Source organism: Nelumbo lutea, chromosome 1 (assembly GCF_056320005.1).
Source record: "Nelumbo lutea isolate HS-2025 chromosome 1, American lotus-T2T, whole genome shotgun sequence".
Taxonomy (NCBI): domain Eukaryota; kingdom Viridiplantae; phylum Streptophyta; class Magnoliopsida; order Proteales; family Nelumbonaceae; genus Nelumbo; species Nelumbo lutea.
In genome coordinates, this window is record NC_142684.1 from 156,825,759 (window position 1) to 156,842,161 (window position 16,403).

Sequence of the window (16,403 nt, forward strand, 5' to 3'; positions counted from 1 at the left end):
TACGTTCTATGAACCATATTATCATCAATGCGGTCCTAATCACCATCACATTCTCTCCCTATCTTCCTCTCCCTAACTAACCATCTAACTATAATAACTAACTCTGTAAATATTTATAGAATATTTCCAAGGGGGAAGAAAAAAATTTGTAGGGATATATATGTATAAGAAACACTAGATTCTTTATAAGCTCCCGTGTCATATAAAACAGGTTTGACCAAAAGAATATCCGAGTCACGAGAGAGAGAGAGTCAGGTAAGAAAAATATAAACACATGAGGCCACATGGAATGGCCATTTTATAAATTCATGTTAATATATAGTGAAGAATATCAAGACTTTAATGAGACCGTTAGTTATGTTTTGGTCAATGAGCATTTAAAAGATCAAATTAATCAGCAAGGTTTCAATTCATGTGCAACAAATGATCGAGGTGGTTTAGTTACTACTTCTGACCAACTGAATTGCTGTTGGTTGTTCTTCATATTCATAATTAAAAGAGGGATGATCATGGCCTCCATTTTTCTTTAAATTAATAAACTTGGAGCAACCGTCCCAAACTACCGCTTGATTGTTACCAAATAGTGCATCTGGGGTCATCACATGGCATATACTTGGACATGTCAACATGACTTTTTAGTCATTTACATAGTTCTTTTATTTTCCTTTTTTTTCAAATGGGGCTTAATAAAAGGGAAGTCTATGGTCTATTCGATCCTCTTTTCAATTTTTTATTGGTTTTGTGAATGTATTATCTCAAACCCCTACCTATGCTATAGTATCCCCTTCAATTGTGATAGATTCCTCCCCCTTTCATTGTTTCTGCCTATACAAAATTATAAAAATTTATAAGGTGAAGGAATTTATAAAACCCCAAAAAATATTGATATCCAAAACTTCAGTGGGAGATCATCATCATCATCATCCAATGGTCCAATCCTTATTCCAACCATATGGAGTTGGCTACATTGAATCCGGTTTTGACGTTTCCTTCAATTTAATGTCATATCCACTTAGGAATGGCAACGAGGCAGGTTCAGGGCAGGGATTACATTCCCCATCCCCGACCCTGACCCCCAAATCACCCTCCGTCCCCGTCCTCGATCCCCGGCGGGGAGAGGAATCCGCCCTCCATCCCCGACTCCGATGGGGATGAATTCCCCGTCAAAGACCCAAATCCTCGATGGACTAAGAGGTTGAGACTGAGAGAGAGAGAAAGAGAGAGAGGACCGTTGTGAGAGTTAAGATTGGCGACAACGTCACAACGACAGCAGTCAACGACGATAGGTGAAGGTTAGGACTAACAACTGAAACTCATTTTTATCTATTCTCTATCACTCGAGAAGGCACAAAGCTAGGGTTCTGAATCTTCTGCGGTGACAGTAGGCGATAGCGACAGTGGTCAGTGAATCGGTGATTCGGTGACAAAGAATCGAAGATGAAGGAAGACGAAGGTGGAAGGCATGCACGAAGCTAGGGTTCACTAGTTTAGATGTTCCAGACGCGATTGAAAATTCAGGGGTAGCCCCATCCCCGACCCCGACCCCATCAAGGTACCCCCCATCCCTGACCGCATTGGATTGGGGAGCCCAAATACCCGTCAGGGACGGGAAAATTGCCACCCCTATATCCACTACTATATTTTGAACACTTAAATCATTTCTTACCATTTTGATTCATGTCCTTTTTGAAGTACCCTTAGGCCTTTTAGCCCCTTCAATTTGCGACAGATCTTAAGTCATAAATTAATATATTGAACTTGGTTGAAATGTATTTGATGTACAGTACTTATAATCATCTATTCATTAATGATCTTTAGACCTTGTTGGAAATGCATTTGATATGTGCGGATAGATATTGCAAGGTGGGGTTCAGCCCTTAACTCAAATTATTGATTTACTGTATTTCAGACATGACCTCAAAGTTGCAGATTCAAATTCTAGCTCACCAAAACAATAAAGAAAATAAAATAGGAGATGAGGGGAAAAGCAAGCATTCATCTTATATACAAAATCAACAATGAACCAATAAGGCAAATTACTCTATTGCCACTACAAGCAAGGATGATGGTTTCTAAACTCCAATGCTAGTAGTTATTAGAATCTTGATTTAATTATTATTAATTTATGTTATCATGTTGGAACTAATCAGTCTCCTAATTTGACAACTGTCAATGTTTGATGTGTGGCTGGGCTCATTTTGGATCAATGTGAGGATTCCATTTGATTGATGGTAATCGTACAATGCTGTTTATAGAAAATTATACAAAGGGATCCTACAAAGGGAACTAGTAGGGACTAATATACGTGGGTAGGTAGAAAATAGTACTCTGACTGTCGAGATGTGTCTCCATTCAGTAATAAATCAGGGTGCCTACTTGCCTACAAATACAGAACAATCCTAATAATAAGACAAACACAAGCGTATACAATGAAATAAATTATCAGAAAAATAAAGTTGGCAAAAGGAAATCAGTGAATTGTAATGTTTGTTCTTTTGTCATGCAACTTGATAAGTTTTCAGAATTGTAGCAGTGGATATGGTACTGAACAGACTAGAATGGCTAAACAGGATTCATCTAACTGACCCTATATAGTTGGGAGTTGGGACAAGGCTTAGATGATGATGATAATGTAAGGGACAAGGCCATGAGTTCTTGTCTCAACTTACTTTCATGTCAAAATGACCCAAAATTCAAGATGGAAAACAACAATTTGGGTTCATTTTGTAAAATTTCTAGGTTCACATTTCTTCAATATATATATCTTGGCATGAAAATTCAAATTATGGTGTAAATGAGTTAACTATTTACCAGTAATTAATGTAAGTGGAAACTCCAAAATCAAGCTTTCATACATTTGGTAAGTATAAATTATATTCTAGAGAAATACTGTTTTATCCATCATATGGTTATTAGGCAAAAGAAAAAAAATTAATGACCCTTAACTTGTTTCTTGGGGAACTAAATTATTAATGGAAAAGTCCTATTTTTATCCTTCACATCCTTATATGAAGGTAATAATTAAAGTCCAAATTTACTGGAGAAATATTTACTTGTATACAAAATGCCTCCATTTGCCTTTTGTCCTTCCATTACTTGCATGAATAGCTAGCAATGGAATATTTAGACTGCATTTGGAATCAATGTAAAACATACATTGAATCAGAAAGTGACTGTCGTTTTTTTGAAAATAGTGATGGGTGGAAGAGTGTAAAGTTTTACATCTAAAATTTTAGAGGTGATGAGATTTTATATCTATTGTTGGCATAAAACTAACTCCATCCAAACACATGCAAAACTGAACCGGAGTATAGTTTTGCGTTGATGATAATTACACCCTCTTTCTAAACACATACAAAACTGAACCAATGTAAAATTTACATCGGCTCTTGATTTGCATCCAAATACAGCCTTAATAATGCTGCTGAGGAAAAAGGTATAACTACAAAGAATAAAAGGTCTATATTACAAACAAAAGATCACCAATCAAAGGAAAGAAAAAGATAGCACCTTAAAAATTTTCTTTCTTTTTCTTTTGGGAAAGCCATAAAAAGTTTTCTATCTGATGAATCAGAGTTGAGAATCATTTAATAGGAGAAGAATAGGGAATTGAGAATGTAAAGAATAAAGTAACAAATGGATCAAGTGTTTACGATTTAGGTTTTAGTTATCATTTTTTTTTACTTTTATTTTTATTTTTTACTTTTATTGTAATAATCCTCCTCCCATATTTCTCTCCTATGTTATCAGATAAAAGGAACAACTTGAAATTGCCTTAGATATTAAAATAACTCATTTCTTTGTAGGGTTGCAAGTCGGGTACCTGATTTGAAGAATTTACACTGTATTGGACCTGGGCTTTTCAAATGTTAACAAATTTCCAACCCGGGCCCATGCAAGCTGCATCCCCACTACTTTGCTTGAAAAATAAGGATTTGACCTTTATATATGGAATTCTTTTAAGAATTACAATGAAAATCACAACATAAATTATTTAGAAAAAAAGGAAAGAAAAGGAAAAGAAATGACACAATAAATCATGTTTTTTTTTTTTGCATCTTTAGAGCATATTAATTAGTTAGGATATCCCAACAACTTTATAGTAGGAAAAGGCAGTCTTGTGTTTTTCACAACACATAGACTTAATTGGGTATCTATAAATTAATTGGGTATTTATAAAACTCTCCAAAATCAAATGACCAATCAATTTAAGCTTTTTTTTTCCTTCCCACTTGGAGATGACAAGTTATCTTCATCACCTAAAAGAAATGAAATGGTCCTTACACTATACCTAGCACCAGAACAAAATTTCCAGCATTTAAAAGCAATAAAAGGTGCCCCTTTAAGCTGCCAAACATGATCAAGACACAACATTAGATAATGGATCCCACACTAAAGAACATTAGTCCATAAGCTACAATTAGAAGGGAGGTAAGTCATTACTATTATTACTAAGCTACCTTTTATAATGGCTGAACTCAAAATACACCACAATCTTAATCAATTTCTCCATAATTTCAAATTCCCCTATAGTACGTCCCAATTCTGTTCATTCATCAATATCATTGGCCACCTGTCTTTTCATCATTTTGGAGTTTTCTAATAGTAATGACAGAAGATTTTATTTTTCCACCATCCATGAAAAAAATACAAAGTAAAAACATGTAATTGCAATTAATCATAATTTGGGGTAGGACTGGCTTAATAGGCACCTAATAGTGAAGACAACCCTAGAATGGGTTTGAGCATCTATTGGATATTCTAGGAAACATAGCCCCAAAATAAGCTTTAAGTTGAAAGCCTTGCATGAATTCAAGGTTCAAAGAATTGGGATTTCAAAAAATATCAAAAATTTAATTTTATGATATATATTAGAATACGCTTAAGAAATGCATGAATACAATTGAATGATTAAGATATGTTAGGGAAATTTACATCGACCCTACAAATACACTAATAATACTAAATATAACATTCAAATAACTATAGATTAAGTAGGATAACATAAAAAATCATACTTTAATGGTTTATGTAAAACAATACATTGCAATCAACATATGAAACATGTAGATGTTGCAGATTAACTTAACCCATAATCCATAAATTAACATTGCAGATTTCAGATTTGCTAGAAACTCAATATTACACCCTAAATATGATGACAAATTATCCAAAATCAAATATCAAAATACTTGGTACCATAAAAAAGAGTTAATACACTTTTATGCATGATTCCATTAATTCATTGGTCATTGCAAATAAATATAAATAATTCATCAATAAAGTGTTAAATTGATCAATTGGAATGAAAATCATCTCTGTCTTTTTTTTTTTTTTTTTTTGAGAATCAAATCAACTTAATCTTAATATGCTAGCTAATGGCTAATTGGCTATATAACATTTTACGAATTATTACATGTGTACTAAATAATTAATATGTTGGTTTTATTTTAAATTAAATTAGTAACTATTAATTACAGAAACATATATAGCATCAAACCCAAAAATATATTAGACCCATAAAGGAGAAGATCCACAGATGTAAGTCTAAGGAACAAATCATATGTAAGTGCAACTAATAAACTTTAATCATCAATTGTATTTTATTTATTTTTATTTCTATAAATTACTAATATCAAGAAAAAATAATTTCTACACAATTAATGTTAATGGATCCATGGATTTGATAGATCATCCATAGATCTATTTATGGTTCTTCCCACCACCAAAATAATATAAAACATAAGGATAATAAATTATTTCTTGCATTTATTTTGGTCGTTCCCGGTTTTTTTTTTTTATACAAGCAATTAAAACATCATAATTTCAACCAGAGGTTAGCATATCCCTGCACTTCAAGAACTGAAGCCTGTAAATCTACTAAAGCTTGAAGGATCACATGAAAAAAGAAAATGCAAAAAGGATTACATTTTTCTTGTTCAATGGAGTTCTAGCACTTAAGCCCACTTTAATTCATTCAACTTGAAGGGCTCCAAAAGGAGGGTAGAACTTATTTTCCAAGTTTCAGGAGGAGGCTTGATAGGTTTGTAGTTGCATTTTTTAGGTTTAAATCTAGAGTTCACTTTTGCTACGACAGTGCTGTAGGGCATGGTTAAAGCTGAGAATCAAGGCCTTTGATGTATTGCAGTCGCCCCATCAAGACGTCACTTCATCTAATTCAATGTGAGGCCATATCAAGACAAGGCTTTGATTTCATTGTTTCAGCGCAGGGTTACGATGGTATCGTAGCAAATGTGGTTTGTTAAATTTATACCTTTCAAGACCAACAGATATGCCCGATGTATGTCAGTCCATACATTATGATACACTGATAATCTTTGATACTGGAGAATGGCATAAAAATAGAACCATTGCTCCTACTCCATGTGCTAAACTGCTAATATTGCAGGAAACTGATACTTATCAGTCGATACAGATCGATCGATACATGTCGATATTTTGTCAGACTTAGGTGTGAATTCTTTTACCTGAGATAAGCTTTTTCTCATCCCGAGTCCCATGGCCTGGTCCAATTACTTTATCTAAGGCCACTTTTTGTGCCATATTTCCTTTTTTTAGCTTTAGATGGACTGGAAAAAAAGGCTTTGGGTTTAAATTGGCGTAACCAGCAGGATCTATCTCAGCTCAGTCTGGCCCATTTTTAACCCTTTCAGTTGATTCTACTTATGATAAGATGTAAAGGCTAAAGTGTTCTCATTTTTAACTTTGTTCATTGGAAAACTTTATTTTTAGAAATACATTAAAGGAAACATTAAATCCATTACTTAGTGTAATAGTAAAATCTCGGGCTGGCAAGCATGAGAACACGGGTTCAAGTTTGAGAGTGGCCACTTTGTACAAAAAAAATTTCAAAGCTTTAGACCGTATCAAGTCTACCCCTCCAAAGAGGCAAAGACCCCAGATAGATGGGACCAATATTGGGTAATGGCATTAAACAAAAGCTTGGGCTTAGGATTAGAAAAAGGAATTTCATCATTTATATGACATGATGAACTTTTTCACCAAAAGATGAACAGATAAGATGGGCTTAACCAACTAATAATTGGGCCTTTTAAGTTAGCCTAGTGATCATTTAATTTTCTTTAGGCAAAGCAATTAGAACTGGTTAGATGATTAAGACCTCCCAATTCAGTTAACTTTTGGTCATTTTGTAATTAATGGTATTCTTCGAATGATTGAACGTTTTGGATTCATAATTCTGCAGCAGTTCATCCTTTGGTTTGCCCTTCTTTAAGAGGATGACAGAAAGATATAATGGGTGATGGAAGTTCACGTCCATAATGGGCTGTTTCAGTCAAAAATACAATTGGCCCACATCTCAAATCAGATTGATTGCAAGCAAGCATCCAGCTGCAACTTGATCATTGATCTGATTTTTCCTGTTTTTCAACTTCTAGCTTTAGCTTTTAAATCTATCTACTCAATCTGATCTTTTGAATTTCTCTATTCAAGTGGAAGCCCACCAATTGAATGGTCAGGCAGCTGGGCCAATCTGTTGCAAAAGGGCTTAAAGGAGTTTGACCTTGTGGGCTTGCTGAGAGTAGAATATATGGACTTCTCTTTCAAAGGAAAACGCTCAAGGAAGCTCAAATTCAAACAGAATGAGACCCTTAATTTGAAAAAAAAAAAAAAATCTGATTTTCACTGGCTTAAAAGCATTGTGTGGCTGCAGATTTGTAATGCTTCCCATAGAAGAAAAGGACCAAGTAGGACCCTTCTCCTCCCCTAAGACTTAAGAGTCCACCCCGTCTTAATACTTCACCAAAGTAAGACAAAGAGAGGTTAAGATAGATGGAAATAGGATTGGAAACCGCAATGACAGTGACTACAATCTGTTGGCCCAAATAGATAGGCCCATTGGGCCCACAAATGCCAGATGGGCCTGACACATGTGATTGACATGTGTTCCAAGAGATGGGCCCACAAGACAACGAAATGGGGTGGGGCCGTGGGGGTGGGGGTTTAAAGTAACAGAAAGGGACAGCACTCAATAAGGGCATCTTAAGCCATGGACCAATAGCATTTGAGGTCGATGGGTTGGTCAGGTGAAGTCTCAAGGCCAACCACGAGTATCCCTGTGACACCCAGATTGATCAAATCATCAAACTAGTGTGTTTTTATCAGAATGCTGCTGTCGGTATTAGTGGTGGCGCCATGGATAGAACTGAAGATGGTGACGTTACAAGCAACAACCAGAGCAAGATACAACTGTCGCCCAGTGATCGACCTTTTTGGGCCTCCTCCTACTTGTACTTGTTTGAACAATATGGGTGGTCCAGTGGGGGCCCATGTTATCAATTTCTTATGGTCCCAAATTCAGTGAAGACTTTCCATTGTTTGTGGCAGTGCACATGCATCCTTGTGGCTATGGTGTAAGGAGATAATCACTCCATGTGATATCCTCATGGCCAACTACTCTACCTCCTTCACAGAGGCCTTTATAGCCTGACATTTTTTTTTTAACTTGAGAAGATTCCCCTTTAACCTTTTTTTTTTCAATAAAATTAGACAATTTTCATGATTTCTCACTTCTGGGGCCCACTCACCCCCTCTTTTGTTAATTTCCAATTTCTGAAAATGTAGTTTTACATCATTTCATTCTTTTTGTTTTTGTTTTTTTAGAAAATGAGAGGGCGTTCTACAATATGAATTGATTTTCTTGTTTCGGTTTCAAAAATAAATCAAAACCATATTGTTTGAAAACTGATTGTTTCTTAAAATAAGAAACACAAGAAACTTGTTTTTGGTTGCCTATGTATTTTTTGTTTTCAAAACTAAAAAAAAAAAAAACTTCTTAAATCTGGTTTCAAAAACATATTTTCATCTGAATTCAACATCATGTTCCATAAATCATATAATTTCTATACTAGAAAATCGTTTTTATTTTAAAAACTAATATTTTGTTGGTTTCAAAAACATGTATTTTTTCAAAACAAAATCAACTTGGTTTTCTTTTCATTGAAAACAAAAAAAAAAGAGTTCAATAACATTTTTTTTCTGATGTGGTGCTTCCAAAAACAAATGAAAACAAAAACATTCATATTGTAAAATGCCCCCTTAGTTGTTATCTTACCAAATTGTTTCTTAAGCTCAGTTTGATGGGGTTACAAATACAAATATGTAGAGTGCAAAACCTTATATTTTGTATGTATTTGCACTGTATATATTTATATTTGTACTCTTATCAAACTAAGCCTTATGGATTGATTTCCTTCAGATCTTTCTTTGTCAATTGTCATGTTCTTCCTGTTAAGTTTACCTGATTTAATAATTAGTATTATATTAATATATACTTAGTGTGTTAATACCATTCTCACCAAAGACTAAGTCTGGGACTCGCTATATCTGAGATGTGCCCCACAACTGCGTATTGAGACAATGACAGGTACGGGAGATATTCCCAATACACGCTGAGATGTATAGATGGGTTGCACTGAGGGGTGGATTCTAGCTAAACCAAATGAAAAATAGGGGAGATGTTCTCAAGTCAAAAGCTCATAAGCTCGAGCTCGGCTCAACTCAATGCTCAAGTTCAACTGAGTCAAATACATTATAAAAGTAAAAAATTATTTTTATTTGATATTTAAAAAACTAATAATTATAATAATTAGTTATTATTATTATTATATATAAAAATAAAAATATTATATATGTATGTATGTATGCAGAAGCTTGATTAGGCTCGTGAGCCTCACGAGTCAATCTTTATTAGACTTGAGCTCGGCTCAATTAACAAATAAACCTATAAATTGAGCTTGAACTTGGCTCAAAGCTCGGTTTAAACTGAATTGAGCCTAGTATTTCACAAGCAAAGCTCAAATAACTTATAAAAACCTAGATAAAATCTGTGAAGCGCCAATTTGAATTCTTTTATTGGAAGCAGATCCCAACTCATCCGGGAGTGATGGTCTACTTGGTGCGTTAAATTCTTTGGTGCAAATACTACAACCTATGCCGTTAATCCTATTTCTTATTTTCTAAACAAACTCATTTCGCCCAATTAATGGCGCTCCAGCGGTTGCAACAAAGAGCTCATGCCATTGAGCTAGAATGCTATCAGACTCTCCCATCTAACCTTGTGCCGAGCACAATATGCATAGAGGATCGGATGCTTACATGTCGCACATCCTTGTATGCATGGTCCATGAGCATTCCATAAATATTATGGCAATTGCCTTTAAATTTGCTTTTAACCTTTACATGGATAAGTTGGGGGCCAATCAGTTGGTTGGTAAGGTCTCTTGCTGGTTGTAGTGGAGACTTGGGGTTGAATCTTGTTTGCACCTAAATTGGGTGGTTTATGAGTTTGAGTGATTGGCTACCCCATTGTGTATCCCCTTAGGAGCAAAAAATAAAAATAATAAAATAATAAAAAAAAAAAGATAAAAAAGGGTAAATTAGGGGCTTTTAAAAGACAGGCCTCAAAAAAGCAGCATGGGGGAGAGAGGGGAAAGGGAGGGTTTGTGGGAGAAAAGGGAAATGACTAAAAGTATTGATTCTAAAATTCACAAATAATTTTTTTAATAACATATTACACGTTATAGGGGATTAAGGGGTGGGTACAAGTGAAGTGAGGCCCTATGACCTAATCGCAGGGAGAGTGTGCAGTTAGATGGTTTGACCCTGTGTCTTTCTATTGAAAGGGGGGATGGGATGGACTCCCCACGACAAGCCTGGGAGATGTTCTCAATGCACGAGGGGGATGTGTTGTGGTGCATGTTCTATGGGGAACTCATTTGAAGAACCCTTGAGAGAGACCGGATCTGCTCCTCACAAATGGCACCTCACACCGACCTTACAGGCACATACCACCATGCATTGGGAACATCTTACATCTCCCGTGGGATGTGCCTGTGAGGCTCCCTGTGTGAGGAGCACATCCCAATTCCCCTTGAGAAGGATATACCAATCAAATGACCATCTATAAGATACGAGGGAAATTGCTAATAAACCAGCTAGTGGTGGAGATGGTCAATTATATTGGCATTCAACCAAATATGGAGGTGGGGGTCAAACCTCTACCTTGTATGGCGAGGGAATCTCACGTGCACCCTGCTCTGTCCCCACCCTTTAATTCCCTAAGATGTGTAATATGTATCGGGAACAAACTGTGGAGAGAGAGAGAGAATTATTAAATTCAATGGGACCCAGTTAATGGGTATTGTGAGGGTGGACTGGATATAAACCTTGACTGTTGACACTTTCGGGTTTGAATCTGTTATCCACAAGTTGTTCCTACATCTTTATGCATGGGACATTACAGTCGTACATTAGGAATATCTCCTTTTTCATTCACAGGGAAATGTTCCCAATACATGCGAACCTGATGATTTTTCATGGATATAGATGTGGGAACATTTTGTGGGTAGATGATCCAGAGTGGGCATTTTCAGCGTAAAATGGCTGCTCTCAGATTCAAACATGTGTTTTGCTTACTATAAGAAAAGAAAAAAGAAACTCAAATTTATAGTTTTTTTTGGAGGTTGCTGATACACAGTACAAGAAATTAGGAAATAGGGCCATATCCAAAGCTTGATATCCCTGTAGACAGTCTTAGTTTGAAATAAATTGACACATGAAACTTCTTAAACTAGGGATTATGGATGCTTTAACACACTTAATTGATGGATAGGTAAAGAATCAATATTGAGTGTATCAAATACTTTGATCTTTGCGCTTAACAGCCCAAGGTTTTGGCATAACATTATTAACATACTACTCTTCAAAGCAAAGTCACTTTAGTTGTTCTTTGCACAAATATGCATATGCAGATACACACACACAAACCTTTATTTTCTCTAAAAATTGACACTACCTGCAGCCTTTGATTTTCAAAGATTGAACAAAGAACCAAACTCTTTTATACATCCTAACTTAACTCTACCACCATCATAAGTGGCTATATCTTCTTACCCCTCATTAATTTTCTCTTAATTTGGTTTGTTTTGGGTTCCAATGAAAATGGATTTCCCCCAATCCTTCATTCTGATGGTTATTATCTCAGAACAAACCAAAATCTAAGTCTTGGCAGTCTCAAACCTCTTTATCAAAACATGGGTAATACAAAGGATTTAGGATAGAAATGCCTTTGAGCTAGAACTTGAAGGGATGGGAGTCCACTGCCTAATCAATTCCCACCATGAAAATGCATACCATATCAAGTTGTTAATAATCTTCACTAACACTACTTTAAAACCTTAAAATCACAACCGGGAAGTAGGAAGTTTATCCAGTGAATGGGATGAGCATATCTAGTTTTCTCAGATAGACTTGGGACACCCAGTGGGTTGAAACAGATTTCTACAACTGTGTTCGTGCAATTCTTCACTAGTTTAGGAGTAATGCAACCTTAACAACTGCTACTGAATACACTGGTGTATGCATATCAGACATCAATTGTGCTTAATTAACAGCATTTAGATCATACATTATATATCATCTTACTGTGATGAATTGCCAAAAGAATAAAATTAAAATTAATCAAGCAGTCTGAGACTAAGTACTTTGGCAAGTATTGTTTGATTGATCTACGGAAATATTGGCCACACAAGGATATTGCAAAAAGTGAAGATCTTATCTCAACACAAACCACATTATCAGCTGATGCCAACAGCTCTGATTCTTGATACCCATTATCAGTCTACCTCATGCAAGTTGTCCTAGAAAGAAAAATGAACAATGATTGCCTTGTCAATTCATATGTTGCGATCGAACAGAAAAAATGATTGCACAGTTCTGAAAATCATGTTGTGGATGACTACTTGCAGGGTCCTAGAGTGATACTAATTACTAGCTAGGAATTCCAGTCAATAGGAGTTCTGTATATAGACTCAGAGGTAGCTCTCTCTCTCTCTACTGTTTCTTTCTTTGCATTAAGTAAGCCAGCAACAAGCTCCATGGCCAACAATCCACATGCTCAGAATAATAAGATTCCTAGTAAACCATATCTATCTTGAATCTAAATACCTTGACCATAACACCATATTTTTCTGATTGTACCTAGCTTGAAAGATATGGTTTCTTCACAATTTTATGGCTTGGAGTGTTCCAAGCTATCTTGGTCTTCATGGAGATTGCTCTGTCCCTACAGTTCTGCATCACTTTTAAGGTTTCCTTTTTCTACTTTCTTGCTTTCTTTCTTTCTTTTTTTCAAAAAGGGTCAATCATGGATGATAGCTGTAAAAAGACAGAGAAATAGGACGCAAAAGGAGATGGCTAAAGTTCAAAAAGGGGGTGAAAGATTCAAAATTTAGCAAAAGTTTGCATGTGACTCCTGATGGTGACATTGGATAAACTAGATAGCTAGATGAAGATTCAAATTTTAGCAAAAGTTGCCGACTCAGATTCTTGACTTAGATTGGCAAGGTTTGAAGTGGTGTCAATTCAAGAACCATGAAGTTGATTCGGGGAGCTATGTGGCAGTTTATAAATCATGCTTTCTCAGATTCACTTGTTATGTAAGCTATAATTAACTTTGGATGGTTTTGCATTAGTAATGAACAAGTAGCCAATCCAATCCAGACGGAGTAGTTGGGATCTCTTGCCAATTACAAATTGCGTTCCAACCCCCTACCAACTTGATCTAACACCACACCTCACCATGAGACTAGAACCCGTATAAAAGTGAGATCTGTCATGTATGAGATGTGCGATATCAGGCCATGTTGGTAGGCTGTTGGAATGTATTTTCCGGACTCTCATTTAGAGGATCCTATAAAAAGCCATTAGGCCCATTATCCAATGTTGGTCCCAGATATCTGTGGTCTTGGGGAATCCAGATTAGCTATACGTTTCGGCTGTGTAGTGGACTGTGGAACCAATGATAATTCCCAATGTCAGTGATAAAAATACATGAAGCCCACAGCGAGTGATTGAATGTTTGTGAGTCCCATGTGTTTTATGACTGGCAATGAGCATTATTATTGCTTCCACAACCTACTAAATAGCTATTGAGTTCAGCTAAACCTATCTTAGAAGGGATGGACTAGATATGGTCTTAACCTTTGACATTTTTTTGCACAAACGGCCTTGATCTCTCAGACTCAAACCTACATTTTCATGCTTGACAGCCCGAGATTTTATCACTACACCAATTAATGGCCCCTATTTGATGTGCACTTCAATAATTCCTCCATGTGGCAAAAATAAGGTAGGATACACTAGAAAGCTTTCATAGTCTATCTATTTAGGAAACCTTCCTTTTAAACTATACAATGTGACAAGGTTGTGCAAAAGAGTACAGGGGTTTCTTTGTTATATGATAGTTTTCAATGTTGGACCTAGTGTAGAGGAATTTATGCATAGGTGGACTGAATTGCAATTATTTACTTTCCACCAAAAAATTGCAATTATCTAAAAATCATGTTCGGGTTAAAGAAAGATCTTTTTTGGAGTAGAAAGATAGATGTGCAATTCGGGTCAGGATAGTCCAAACCAACCCGAAAACAGTCGGGTTGGATCGGATTGAAGAAGGTGATGGTTAAAAATATAAACCTGACTTAACTTTGGGTTGGGTTTTAGCCTTAAAAGCCTAACCCAACCTGATTCTATTATGTCACAACTTTTTTAGCGTGGATCTCCTGCCAACATATAACTGTGTATTACAGGCTAAGCAACCAATCATGAGTGAACATGTTAGTATTCCATGCAAATGGGGCTGCACAGCTTGGTGTGTAGCGGATCCCTACCAATTTTTCAATGACCCTCTGCTTGTTTTGATAATGCCACTGTATCCACCTTGTGCAGCAGATGTTTTCTGAGAACATTCTAACCATACCATGTTCAGGACACCATACTCAAATAGTTGAGTTTGTCCAACCAGTAAGCCTAGCATTTTTTGTGCTTTTCGTTTTTTTTTTTTTTCTTTTCTATTTGAGATGGATATTTTCATTAACACCCCTGAAATAAAACTATCATAAATGGTAAGGAAAAAATTACCACAAATATATGATTTTAATTCACCTTTGCACTAATCTCCCTTATTTCAAAAGTTACTATTATAAAAGGTCCATGTCATGGATATGGGAGGGCCCTTCACCTCCACCCTTTCCTATTTCTATTATGGTAAAGAAGCTTATAGAATTCTAAAAATCAAGCACAAAAGCCATTTTGTATTTTTTTTAAGAGAGAGAGAGAGAGAGATTGGATAAAAAAAGGCAGTTGAATAAATATGAAAATGGATGTGTTTTGGCTTTGTGCCAAAGCGAATAGCGGAGGTGAGGCAATTGGGCTTATATTTAAAATTTTATATCTGGTAGGGCGATCTAGGCCCATATAGGGCCAGGTCTGGGCTAATATCTTATGCCTGAGTTGCGGGCCAGAATTCTCAAACACTTTTTCATTGGCTGTTATGCACATAAGATTATTTTTTTCAAGAGAAGAGACTTCAATAATCAGTCAGTACTCAGTACTTATTAGAATAAGTGAGAAATAAGCCACTCTTACCGCAAATTGCTTCAATGTCCCCCCCCCCCCCCCCCTTCAAAAAAAAATAAAAAGCTCAATAAGCGAAGCTCCTTGAGAGCAAATTGTGAACCCATATCACTGAGAAGCAATTAAATAGAGTAGGGGTGTGAACCTGTGAAGATTATTTTGTCAAAATAGACAAGTGCCAGGGTCAACTGATCACCTGATCAATAAATGAACAAGGAGAAATCAACATGAGAGCTGGTGAAACAATGGTTGAGTAAAACGTGCCAAGTTTGGAGGATGCTTCAAACCATAGAAAGATTTTCAAAGACGACATAACTAAAGATGAGGGGCATCCACAAAACTGTGGTTAGTTCATATAGACTTCTTTCATATAAGTTACCACGAAGAAAGGCATTTTGGATATCCAATTAGAGAAGATGCCATCCCTTGGTTATATCAAGGCCCTTTTCACTTTTCGGTAGGTTACTTGTCTAGGTAAATGCACTTTATTCATGTTCTTTTATTTTCTAGGTAAATAAAATAATGACAATTTTAGACATAAAAATTATATTATCGAAATGAGCATTTTTGTCCCATCTAAGCGTTGGCAACTTACCCAAGATGGGAAAGTTAATTTACCCACCTGGGCGACCCAGGAAAATAAACTTTTTCTGATCTCCACATAAATCTGTAAAAAGAACATGGGCTTCTTGATTGACCAACTCCCCCCCCCCCCTCTCAAAATCCCAAAAAGGATCGACCCCCAAGAGTAAAAACAATTCTCAATGTGGTGAAAAAGTGTCGAAATAATCTAAACCCTCCAAGCTCTCCTGGGTTTCGCTTTAAAGGAAACACCCACTTACAGCCCACAATGTTTGTATTGGGCTTGGGTGGTACAAGCCCACTACTTTCTTGATAGTAGTAGAGACTAAAGAGAGACGGATACCCAAGTCTAAGGCATCATTTGTCCA